Source organism: Sus scrofa, chromosome 17 (assembly GCF_054392235.1).
Source record: "Sus scrofa isolate SSC_HxYL_T2T_F1_AM1 chromosome 17, Sscrofa_HxYL_maternal_Yorkshire_Landrace_v2.0, whole genome shotgun sequence".
NCBI lineage: Eukaryota > Metazoa > Chordata > Mammalia > Artiodactyla > Suidae > Sus > Sus scrofa.
In genome coordinates, this window is record NC_139399.1 from 24,458,433 (window position 1) to 24,472,108 (window position 13,676).

Genomic DNA, 13,676 nt, shown 5'->3' on the forward strand with positions numbered 1-13,676 from the left:
CACCTCCGATCATTAACTCTTTATGGGTGTGTTGAGAATACTTAAGCAACTTTCACGTATGTGATGCTGCACTATTAATTACAGTCACTGACAGAGCACTCCTAGGTGCATATGGAAGTCCCAGGCCAGTGACCAAATCCCAGCTGGAGCTGTGATCTATGCCACAGTTGCAGCAACGCCAGATCATCTTAACACTCTGCTGCTGGCCAGGGGTTCAGCCTGTGTCTCAGCAGAGACAAGCTAGATCACTAACCCGCTGTACCACAGTAGGAACTCCTAGTTGCTCTCTTGTTGATATTTTTCCTTCTCTTCTTAGCACAAGAACTACGAGCTAGCTGGAGGAAAGAAAGAATGGGGAATGTATAACCATAAAATCTTTGTGGAAAGGAAGATTGGGGAATGTATAAGCCTAAAGTCTTCATTTTTTGAAAATTCCAGTGGGGGGAGAAAAACAGGAAGACACAATGTCGAGCACAGGACTGAGCAGAAAAGCATCAAATTTAGAATTGTCTTCAGTCATTGGAAAACCCTTGGTGTGATTGACAGTTGATATCTAGAAGCCCATTTTCATTTTTTTCAGTTTCTTATGTTCTCCTATGTTTCTGGTCCAAGTGCAGTACAGAGGTAATAGAGTCAGCATGGTAAACTGCCTGAGTGATCTTGAACAAATTACTTAATCTTTCTAATTCCTCAGTCTGTTAAATGGGGAAGAATTAGCCAATGTCAGAAAGACCTAAAATTTCATCTGGCATATGGTAAATATTCAATATTGTTAATTATTAGCCTAGACTAAACACCAGAGTAGTTCATTAAGAAATAACAATGATTTTGGAGTTCCCGTCGTGGCGCAGTGGTTAACGAATCCGACTAGGAACCATGAGGTTGCGGGTTCGGTCCCTGCCCTTGCTCAGTGGGTTAAGGATCCGGTGTTGCTGTGAGCTGTGGTGTAGGTCGCAGACGTGGCTCGGATCCTGTGTTGCTGTGGCTCTGGCGTAGGCCGGTGGCTACAGCTCCGATTGGACCCCTAGCCTGGGAACCTCCATATGCCGCAGGAGCGGCCCAAGAAATAGCAAAAAGACAAAAAAAAAAAAAAAAGAAATAACAATGATTTCAACAATAAGGAGATGCTGAGCATTGTATCATCAACAAAATTTTCAGTTGATCTAATATTGCAAATTGTGGCATTAAATAATGCTTGGTTTTGAGTCCTGAGATTATTTCCTCAAATATGACAACATCTGTTAATTCAATTTAGTAGAAATTTGAGTGCCTATGCTATGTAATATAAAAATTGAGAATTCAATTCTTATTTTATATATAAAAATATGTCTGTGTATTTCTTACTCTCTCATGTATGATCAGGATTCTTCACTAATGTGATATAAAATACCAATATTTGTTGGTATTAAAGGATGTTTTCATCTTAACAAGTGCCAGATGTGAAGTTTCATGCTAAAAGATTTTTGGTACTTTCTTCCTATTTCTCAAGGGAAATTTTGCCTAGGTCACCAACATGTCAGGTTGGGGATGCTTTATGAGATAGGATTAATGAGGAAGTCTTAAAAGCTGGACCCAGGGGAGTTCGCATTGCGGCTCAGTGGAAATAAATCTAAGAATCATGAGGTTGTGGGTTCGATCCCTGGCCTCACTCAGTGGGTTAAGGATCTGGGGTTGCTGTGAGCTGTGGTGTAGGTTGCAGATGCGGCTCAGATTCTGCTTTGCTGTGCCTGTGATGTAGGCTGGCAGCTGTAGCTCCAATTTGACCCCTATCCTGGGAACCTCCATATTGTGCGGGTACAGCCCTAAAAGCAAGAAAGAAAAGAAAGCTGGACCCAGATTCTTTAGCTCTTAGAAGAGGAAATTTTTCATAAATTCAGGGCCTGGCTATATCAAGAATGACTTGTCATTTATCCAACATCATACATAATTCTCAGTATTTAAGAGTTTAGGCTTTGGTGGCAGGCATATTGACTCAATCCTACCAGTCATTAGCTGTGTGATTTTGGACAGTGTCAGTTTTCTCATCAATAAAATGGGAATTCCAGAGTCTATCCTATAGGACTGTTGTGAGTATTAAATGAGCAAATGTATATGGAATACTTGCTCCTGAACCTGGCATGGGGCAGCACTAGGGTGGTTATTATCATTGGAATTGTCTGATTCTGAATATTTTCATTTTATAAGGGAATGATGAAGTGTCATATAAGATGTGCCAAAGGGTGGGAGAGTCGTTTAAAATCCAAGTAATGATATCACTGATAATTTCTAAATTGAGGTCATTCCACAATTTTAGCAGAAGGGAACTTTGATGGAATGTAGAAGCCAGCACTTCCAGAAGCATTTTCATCCTTTCATTTATGCTTTCAAAAATGTTTTTGGAGCACCTACTATCGTGGGAAGCTAGGTATATCTCAAGTTTACATCTTAATGTTGTCTTGTACTTAAGCTTCTTTGATTCTGCACTGTATGCACCTCAGTAATTTCTAAAATAGAGAATTCAGAGCATAAATACATGTATCCATTTTCAGTCATATATGCTAAATTAATATTAACATAATTATAATATTAACATAATTATAATCTTTTCACTGCAAGAGTGACTTCACAGTAAGAGCATGTGCCAAGGAAGAAATAACAGTTTAAAGTGACTTTTGAACCATTGTGTTTTATTATCTTATTTTTTTCCACACTTACCATTTGAAAATTATACAAGTTGTCATGGTAGAGATTAAGTCCTTGGATTAGGGTGGAGAATTTGTTTTTAATTGTAAAAATAGCTGTGTTGACCCGGATATTTCTGTAGAATCTAAGTTAAATTGCCTGACCTTTTAAGTCTCTTACTTTGTTAAATGCTGGGTAACAGACTGCAGAACCTCCAGATTCTCCTTGGTCAGCCAGCGTCAATGCTGAGGCTTGGTGTGTTGGAAACTTTGAATTGTTGACTTTTTTTTGTTTCTTTTGTTTCTTTGTTTTGTTGTTTTGATCAGTTGACTGTTGCCACAGTAATGCCATGTAACAGTTCACCCCAAAACTTCATGGCTTAAAACAATCACTGTTTATTGTTCCTTGCACTTTATTTGGGGTGGTCCTGCTGATATGAGCATGTCTCAACAGGACTCATTCAAGCATCTGCAGTCAGCCGTGGATTAGCTGGGTGGTGTCATTGAACTTGGCTAGGTGCTCTCATGGAACTTCATCCTCTATCAGACTAGCTCTGGCTTTTTCTCAGAGCAGCCCAGTTTTATTTTCATGGGAATTTTGCATATGAAGATACTGAGACCCAAGTTAAATGATCTACCTATGTTCTCAGGTGTCTGAGCAACAAAAGAGAGAGCAGAAATGCTCAGACATCTGAGAATATAGGTAGATCATTTAACTTGGGTCTCAGTAGCTTCATATGCAAAGTAGGAATAATATTCCTGTTGTGAGAGATACATTGGGAATTGGTAAATGTAATAATGCATGTCAAAGGACTTTGTTAAGGGGCCACAGAGATGTTACTTTTATTTGTAGAGTGCCAGTGAAGTGGAGTAATGGAATAATAAAGAACACTGATATTCAGGAGTTCCCCTTGTGGCTCTCCATTAACGAACCCAACTTGTATCCATGAGTATGTGGGTTTGATTCCTGGCCTCACTCAGTGGATTAAGGATCCAGCATTGCTGTGAGCTGCGGTGTAGGTTTCGGACTTGGCTAGGATCTGGTGTTGCTGTGGCTGTGGTGTAGGCTGGCAGCTGCAGCTCTGATTCTACCCCTAGCCTGGGAACTTCCATATGCAGCAAGTGCAGCCCTAGAAGGTCAAACAAACAAACAAACATAAAAGCGAAAAAGAAAAAGAAATGAACACTGATTTACTGCTTACTTTTTTTTTTCAAAAATTATTTTGTTGCTTATATCATTTGGTTGAAATTGAACCATAAGTTTTGTATCTCTATCCAGGGGATATGAAGACAGATTTTTGGCTTTCATCACATCAGCTCAGTAAGATAAAGGAATGTTCACTTCTTTTTAACATTATATTTTGATGACGACTTCTAAATGCTGCTTCAAGCATATGGCAAAATAAATTTTCAAAATTGGTAAACTTTGAGGAAAAAATAATGCTTTAAATATTCTTTTTTTTGTGTGAAATATAGATACTTTTCTTTAAAAAGTCAACTAATTTAATTCTACTGAACTGTAATAATTCTTAGATATTAAGACTGGTCGATTGTAGATTCATGTTGAAAATGACCCTTTCTTTGGTACCACATCAGTAATAAAATTTACGTGTATTTTGAGTCATTGTACAGTTAAATTGAAAATAATGCTTTTTAGGGCTGTGGCCAGAATGATTAGTAAACAATCTATCAAAACAATCATTTCTTCTTCTTCCTTTTTTTCTTTTTTTGGCCACTTGCATCATATAGAGTTCCAAGGCCAAAGAATTAGAATCCACGCCACAGCTGTGACCTGCCCAGATCCTTTAATCCATTGTGCTGGGCTGGGGATCAAACCTGTGTCCTGGCACTGCAGAGAGGCTGCTGATCCCATTGCATCACACCAGGAACTCTGAAGAGTTTCTTCTTAATGAAAATCCAGTGCTGATGGGGATTTTGCAAAACACTATTAACCAAATTTACACCCTCAGAATGCCAGTGTCTGCAAACATCCCCTCTTAAAATCACTTCTCTAATCACCTTGCATTGACTTTATATGCTTCTTTCTTTTTCCTCCCTTTTACTTGTAGAAATTCACAATTTATTTCCTTTCTTAAATAGGTTTTCTGTTCAAAAATATTTTCTTCAGGAATTTGTAAATTTCAAGGGAAGGGAAAAATGTTATCTGACTTAGAGTCCAGTGAAGGTTGACACCGGTTATGATGTAGTGGTGGGTTTGTAATAAATGGGCATGAAAATTTCCAAGATTGTTGATACTGGCCACAGAGGAACTTTGGACACAGAGGTTCACATTGTATTACTGAACCTTCATTCAATGAGGGGGAAAAAAGATGCGTTTAGATAGATAGGTTGGAGTTCCCATCATGGCACAGCAGAAACGAATCTGACTAGGATCCATGAAGTTGGAGGTTTGATCCCTGGCCTCACTCAGTGGATCCAGCATTGCGGTGAGCTGTGGTGTGGGTCGCAGACACAGCTTGGATCTGGTGTTGCTGTGACTGTGGTGTAGGCCAGCGGCTGTAGCTCCAATTGGACCCCTAGCCTGGGAACCTCCATATTGCACAGGTGCAGCCCTTAAAAGAAGAAAAAAAGATAGATAGGTGGATTGATCAAGCAACAGATTGATTAATCTGGGGAAAAATAAAAGAGGATGGAATTTTGCAAAGAAAACCTAGCAATGAGAATTATTAAGATTTTAAATTTCTTTTTCATTGAATTTGCCCTCTAGTGTGTGCTAATCTTGGTGTCTGTGACGAAAATCCAGCTTTTGCTCCAATACTTTTTTGAACGTGAACATTGGTGAAAGATTCTTGTTTATTTCTGTCAATAATGTTTGGAATAAGTCATTTGGCTTTGGAGGAAATGCCTCAGTCATATGACAGCACTTAAAAATTATAGAGCTGCTATTATATAAATGGCCTTAATCCCATCTTGTACCCCTTCTGCTGATATAGGAAAACAAACCTACGCAAATATGGAAGAAATTATCCACAATAGACACCAACCCCCGTGCCACATAGTAGAATGCATTATTGTGCCTAAACTCAAGATGAAAATACTGAACATTCTTCTGCCAGGGCCATGTGTTACTTGCCATACCATTGTGTTTTGTTTAACTATTTAAAAAACTTTTTCTTTACAATAAGTTTCATTGAAAGTGGTAGGAATCATTCCCTTTGAAGCTGTAGTTTTTCTAGAGGAAATGTGGGGAAAAAAAGAGAGGGGATAACAGTCAAGCTTCCTCTCATTTCTGGGATTTAATCTCATTTTTTGTTGATTTTATAATATCAACATTTAAGGCATCCAATAACAGGTTATATGATTGAAATTTCTGGCTATCTAACTAATATGTCTTGAGCTTTCATGAAGTTTTTGCTACATTCCTCCCTAGTATAATCACAAAAAAATCTCACTGTTTCATTGTCATTCTTGATAGAATTAACCATATTCTAAAATTAATTAAAACCCAAAAATAAGATTACATTTTTTTAAGGAAACCAGTGTATATTGCTTTAAGCTTATGCTTATCCTTTGTTCTCTACACCGTTATTACTTTCTGACTCTCTCTTGGTTTAAGATAGAGAAATTTCTACATAAGATTATCTAAGAAGTATAGCATATAAAATAATCGGGGCATAAGAAAGTTTGACATATAAATTGTTCAATTAGTGGAGAAAAGAGGGAAGACAAAGTGTCTTGTATTCAAAGATAAAGTTGTCCTTAAAAGTGTAAAATTAGAGCTTGAATGTCTCGAAGTCAAACAGGACAGAAATAAAATTAATATTGATGTAGGAGTATGGGCTTAAGCATCCTACAACCTGATTACATAACAGGGACAAAATGAGGTAACCCTGGTATAACATCTTGTAAAAGAAGAAGTGAAGTTATATAATTAGTCTGCTTTTATCAGGCAGCCCATTCCACCTACATAGGCTCTGAAGAAAGAGAGAGGAGGTGGGTAGGGAAGTATTTCTAAGGAATAATGACTAAGGATAATTTGATATGTGCATTAGTTTCACTCTTTTAAAGTCTTTTGGGGGTGTCATGCATAATATCACTCAGGTGCTTGATGACCAACAGTTTTATTCTTTAAAGTCCTTTATCAAGCCACTATTTGGAGCAAAAAAAAAAAAAATGAGCTTGGTAATTTGAGAAGCAATCAATGCTTGCCTTTTAAGAACTGCATCTTGACTCACAGACATGGAGAACAGACTTGTGGTTACCAAGGGGGAGGTGGGAGGGAGCGGGATGGACTGGGAGTTTGGGGTTAGTAGATACAAACTCTTACATTTAGGATGGATAAGCAATGAGGTCTACTGTACAGCACAGGAAAATATATCCAGTCTCTTGGGATAGAACACAATGGAAGATAACATGTGAAAACAGAATGTGTGTGTGTGTGTGTGTACTAGGTCATTTTGCTGTACAGCAGAGATTGACAGAATATTGTAAATCAACTATTCTTTAATAATTTTTTTAAAAGAACAGCACCTCAGGAAAAGAGGGTAAGAACCACTAAGAACATATTTATTTGAACAGATTGTTTCTGCTGTTGGGAAGGACAGTTATTAGGTGAAGAGAGAGCACATCTTTTGTGTCTTGGAATGTGTGAGCCAAAAAATTGGGCTAATATAGTGTCAGCACTGTTAAGGATAAGGTGGGTGATGTGGTACTTTTGGTTAGTCCAACAGCGTCATGGGAAGGAAAAGGAAGAAAATAAAAAGGGGCCCTTATTATAGTAATCGGTGGTTCTGGTAGGGGCATTCAATGCAACAGAATCATTCCAACCACCATGCTCACAGATATTTCTATTTCTCTTATTCAACAGCTGTCTTAATAAATCTTTTCTCTCTCCTGTGCTAGTAAATCTGAAACAACAGTAATTCCTAATGAAGAAGTGTATTTTCCTAATTCTCCTTGAGTATACCCACACTGGAAAAATAAACTCTGAACTGATTTCTAGATTGTTTCTACCCTTTTCTCCAAAGTTTGAGTTTGTTGATAGTGGTGAACCAGAGAGAAATATGTTGCCATACCATTTCTATCAGACACTAGGGGAAACGCCCTTTGCTTGTCTCAAATTTGGGGTGATAACTTTTAGTTAAGGAAATAAAAAATTAAAGTCCCTGATGAATTAAATATAATTTCTGAAGTGAATGGTATTGTAATTGATACATAGCTGTTTTGCTACCATTTGTATTTGTGCTTCCTCTGAATGGCCAAGCATCCAGTGGTGAAGATACAATGCATGTATAACTTCCCTATTTTCAAGGAATTATTTCCTGGGTGATAGAATTTTGAAGCTCAAAGGACAATAAGAATTAAGCAATGTCAATAAGTGTGTAGCAGCAGTTCCTGACACCAGTGAAAGGGATAGCAATAAAAGGAAAGCAGGACTTCCCACATGGCATGGGGGGTTGAGGATCTGGTGTTGTTGCTGCTGTGGTTTGGGTCACTGCTGTGGCACAGGTTCTGTCCCTGGCCCAGGTAGTTCCACATGCCACAGGCATGGCCAAAACAAAAACAAAACAAAACAAAATACAAAAAAATAGATTACTGTCAGATGTTGGATGAACCAAATTTTGACAAGGGAGGTTGACAAATAACCAAGTTCATATTTAAGGATATTGGTGAGTAATTTAATAATTTCATAGTATTTATCTCATTTTATGACTTGGATTTTTATTTCCTTAATATTATTAACCATCAACTACTTACTTTTTACCTCTGATGAACTTAAATCTAAATGTCTCATAAAGTGAAATTGGCAAGAGTGAATTACTTTTCAAACTCATTTCTGATGGTTAATTGGAGTTGTTTTAAGATAAGTACTATATTTTACCTTTATGTCATTTGACAACAGTAATTTGCTTCTAAACTTTTACAGTATAAAATATATCACCAATTTGGTGGCAGTGTAGGCAGGCACTGAATCAGTGAAATGCTACCACTTTGCTGATTCAAAGCATCCAGCCTGGGAATGTTTGGAAGCAGGCAACTTCCCCATTGGCTGAATGGAGGCAAAGAACTGCCTCCCATGATCTTCCTTGTATATGAATTTTCCAAAGCTCTTTCAAAATAATGGATTTAGGGATGGCAACAATTTCCATTTATTTCATGAAATTTGTTTGCAATAGACTTCAAAGGCATTACTTTTCTACATAGATTCATTTTTTAAAGTAAGAAAATAAATTGTTCCTGAAATGTTACAGTGTAAATACCACAGGCATTGGTATGAGACTAATCTGTTCTGATGTCAGCTCTTCCTTATAAGGTGTACTTGAGAAAAGCCACTTCCTGTCCTGTAACTTTCAGATAACTATAGTTTGAGGATTTCCCTTTGTGGCTCAGTGGGTTGAGAACCCAACCAGTACCAGTGAGGATGCAGATTCAATCTCTGGCCTCACTCAGTGGGTTAAGGATCCAGAATTGCTGCAAATTGCATTGTAGGTCCCAGACGTGGCTCGGATCTAGCTTGCCCTGGCTATGCTGTAGGCTGGCAGCTGCAGCTGTGATTGGACCCCAGTCCAGGAACTTCCATGTTTCACAGCTGTGGCCCTAAAAAAACAAAACAACAAAGACAAAAAATAAACAAACAAAGCCAATAATTTGAGAGATAAAGGTGTAGAAGAAGTAGATATCTTCATGTATAAACACTGTTGAAAGTGATAGGGGAGTTCCCATCCTGGCTCAGTGGTTAACGAATCTGACTAGGAACCATGAGGTTGTGGGTTTGATCCCTGGCCTCATTCAGTGGGTTAAAGATCCGGCATTGCCATGAGCTGTGGTGTAGGTAGCAGACGCGGCTTGGATCCCATGTTGTTGTGGCTGTGGTGTAGGCTGGCGGCTACGGCTATAGCTCCGATTCGACCCCTCACCTCGGAACCTCTGTATGCCATGGGTGTGGCCCTAGAAAAGGCCAGGAAACAAACAAACAAACAAACAAACAAACAAACAAAGTGATAGGGAAATACAGGAGAAAAATCACATATTAATAGAATGATGAGTGAGGAGAGGAAAAATGATTGGGACTAACCCTAATAAAAACTTATTTTAAATGATAAATAACCAGGTGTTAGCAACTTTCCATATTTACTTTCACATTTTTTTAAATGACATTATTATGTAAGACACACACATTTGTATGTATTCATGTATGTGTGTATGTGTATGTCAGATAGTGAAAACAGAACAAAAATCAAATTAAAATTCACCTGAGGAGTTCCTGTAGTGGCACAGTGGGTTGAGAACCCAACATAGTGTCAGAGATGATATGGTTTAGGTCCCTGGCCTCGCTCAGTGAGTTACCACAAGCTCCAGTGTAGCTTGCAGATGCAGCTTGGATCTGGTGTTGCTGTGGCTATGGTGCACGCTGGTAGCTGCAGCTCCAATTCAACCCCTAGCCCAGGAATTTCCATATGCCACAGGTGTGGTCCTCAAAAAAACAAAACAAAACAATATCACCTGAAATCCTAACCTCCAGAAATAACCAGCATTAACATTAGGTTAATGTCGTTCCAAATATAGTTCTAAGCATATATGCAGATTTAAATATAGATATGATTAAAATAGTTTTATAAAAATAGGATCATTCCAAAGATACTATTTTAACATGAAGCCTTAAAATTTCGATACTGTATTGAATGCCTCTCTACGAAGCATGAAAATTCACCCCTGTGTGTCTCACCCTCTCCACCTGCCCCCATGTCTCCATATTTGTTACTTGTGTTTTATTGGCATCATACACACGTAAAACATTCGCACTGTCCTAGAACCATTATTTCCATATTTGCTTAGTATTAGCAGTATATTTCAATGAAATCAGTGTTCTCCATCCATCATTCACCATGGCTTTGCATTTCTAAATTGTTTATCTTCATCTCTAAATTGGTCTCTGCTTCATGGTCAAAGTCTACATAAAGATCTTTTCCAGAAGGGCTCATACGTGTGTGTATTTCATGAGATCTTCCACAGTGGCCAGTGTCACTCTTTTACCTTAAACGTGAATAATACTATACCTCAATGCAATATTCTTTGGTCACATTTAAAGCCATTGTTCCTTGATTTTCTAGCACTCGATGTTGCCAAAGTCTGAGGAGAACCTGATCTTTCCCTGTGATGAGTTTTTTTTTTACACCTGGATGCTTTAAAGATTCTTTTCTTTATTTTCCTCTAGACTGGGATATTTTGCACAGTTGCTTTGCTCTTATCTTGCTCGAATGGTCCTTTTCAAATAAAGGACCTGTTTTTTCTAATGAAGTATTGGTGACTTCTGGACATTCTTCCTTTATCTGAGACCACAGTGTTTCCCCTACATAGGCTATGGTTTGAGAGCTGAGTATTTAGAGTTCCTTCTGTTTCTCTTCAGAAAGGAGGCTGGCCCGATGGCCATATACATTCATTCTTTCTTAGACTACTAGGGTTTAATAGAAAAGTGACTTGTGGTTGCCAAGAAGGAGTGGGGAGGAAGCCGGATGGACTGGGAGTTTGGGTTTAGTAGATGCAAACTGTTACATTTGGAGTGGATGTGCAATTAGGTCCTACTATATAGCACGGAGAACTATATCCAATCACTTGGGAAAGACCATGATGGAAGATAATATGGGAATGTATACATATACATATGTATGTACATATGTATATGTATGTATATGTATATATATATGTGTGTATGTATGACTGGGTCACTTTGCTGTATAACAGAAACTGGCACAAAATTGTAAATGGGGAGTTCCCGTCGTGGCGCAGTGGTTAACGAATCCGACTAGGAACCATGAGGTTGCGGGTTCGGTCCCTGCCCTTGCTCAGTGGGTTAACGATCCGGCGTTGCCGTGAGCTGTGGTGTAGGTTGCAGACGCGGCTCGGATCCCGTGTTGCTGTGGCTCTGGCGTAGGCCGGTGGCTACAGCTCCGATTCAACCCCTAGCCTGGGAGCCTCCATATGACGTGGGAGCGGCCCAAGAAATAGCAACAACAACAACAACAACAACAACAACAAAAGACAAAAAAAAAAAAAATTGTAAATGGGCTATAATAATAATAATAATAATAAAAGAATACTAGGGTCTGTTTTCCTTTCTGACACTTTGGTAAATGGCCTGGACCAGAAAGAAGGGATGTCTCCCCATCCTACAGGAAGACACCCTCAGTCTTGAGGTGGCTTAATTCATCCTGAAGCACTGGATGGATTCCTCCCGCATTTCAGAGACAATCATGTTCCTCACTCAGAGGCATGTCTACACTGCTTAGACAAGGGAAGCTAAAAGGAAACCTAGTCAATTTGTTTCTTTCTCAATTTGTGGTTCTCGGTAAATTTGGACTCCACCATTGGCTTGTGGGGAGGGATCAGTGTTGAAAGTCAAATGGTGATTCACAGCCACTCTCTGCCCCAGAAACTTCTGTTATTTTCTTAGCTGTCCAAGTTGTTGCACTGGCTCAAGCTTCACTTCTTGTTTGTTTTTGTTGCATTTTGTGTTTCACTGTTGTGCTTTTTAAAAATGTATTCTCTGAGGCAGCTTTCATCTTTCATCTTCACCTGAAAATCAGTACAGGATTTTGACCTAAGCCCAGAAAGTTGCTCCTCTGGCCTTTGAAGGGATTGTGCTCTCCATGGGGCAGCTGTCTGGAAGAGTGGAGCCACCTGTGTGAACTGAGCTTATGAGAAGCATGTTTAACTGAACAGAGTGTCATTTATTTTTTTAACTCTTAGTTCTTTCCAGTGTCAAGGGTCCTGTATTTTCCCAACTTTTTTTTTTTTTATTGTTTTTACCACTTACAAGCTGAATAAGAAAGAAGATTATGCCTATTGACATTCCTATGGCTGGGAAATTCTGATTTTTTTTCCCTCTTGATTTATTTTTCCTTGCTCTGAGATTTACAAAACTCATGGCAAAGGGAAGCATTCAGGTAAGACACACTATCAAGATTGTTTAAAACTCCAGCATTGTTAATGACTTGAAAACAAAACTTTTTTAAAAAAATAAAAAGGTAGTTAAAGTATGCCTGTAGTTTGAAGTTCTTTTTCTTTCCAAAATATGTTTCTGCAGCAGTTCTCACTGACTTGAAAGGCAGAGTTGCATCAGATTAACTTCTCCAGGTGAAGAGCCAGATTTCTGTTTTACTTTCGAATGCTATTAATTGAATAACGTTGCATTTTCCCCCTGAGTATCCATCTTGTTTATGTGCGAGAATAACAAGATACCCAACATTCTGTATCAAGTTCCACTTGGAAACCCTACTTTTTGACCTAGGTCATTAAACATAAGGCATGTAATTATTACAAATAAAAAGAAAACTAGGAAGGAAGATAGATTTATTTGTTCCTTTTCCAGACTGAACACTACTTGGCTAAGGCCTGAATCAGATAGTGGTTCTGTCCGCAGAGAAGCCTTACAGCCGGGCAAATAACTCCCTTGTTTGGATCACGCATTCAATTTCTTCTCCCCCACCTTTTTTTTTTTTTTTTTTTTTTTTTTTTTTTAATTTTATTTTCCCACTGTACAGCAAGGGGGTCAGGTTATCCTTACATGTATACATTACAATTACAGTTTTTCCCCCACCATTTCTTCTGTTGCAACATGAGTATCTAGACATAGTTCTCAATGCTATTCAGCGGGATCTCCTTGTAAATCTATTCTACGTTGTGACTGATAAGCCCAAGCTCCCGATCCCTCCCACTCCCTCCCCCTCCCATCAGGCAACCACAAGTCTCTTCTCCAAGTCCATGATTGATTTTCTTTTCTGAGGAGATGTTCATTTGTGCTGGATATTAGATTCCAGTTATAAGTGATGTCATATGGTATTTGTCTTTGTCTTTCTGGCTCATTTCACTCAGTATGAGATTCTCTAGTTCCATCCATGTTGCTGCAAATGGCATGATGTCATCCTTTTTTATGGCTGAGTAGTATTCCATCGTGTATATATACCACATCTTCCGAATCCAATCCTCTGTCGATGGACATTTGGATTGTTTCCATGTCCTGGCTATTGTGAATAGTGCTGCAATGAACATGCGGGT

The 13,676-nt window shown here is 38.6% G+C and overlaps 1 protein-coding gene and 1 long non-coding RNA gene across 4 annotated transcripts in view; both read left to right on the forward strand.

The window, feature by feature from the left end:
* The window catches only part of PLCB1 (phospholipase C beta 1), a 746,923-nt gene that overhangs the window by 142,780 nt on the left and 590,467 nt on the right, over positions 1-13,676 (forward strand). The gene's annotated exons all lie outside the window — the stretch shown is intronic.
* LOC146395180 (uncharacterized) lies at positions 166-6,133 on the forward strand. Its single transcript, XR_014831907.1, has 2 exons — positions 166-3,230; positions 3,389-6,133. It is a non-coding gene; the product is annotated as an uncharacterized LOC146395180 (long non-coding RNA).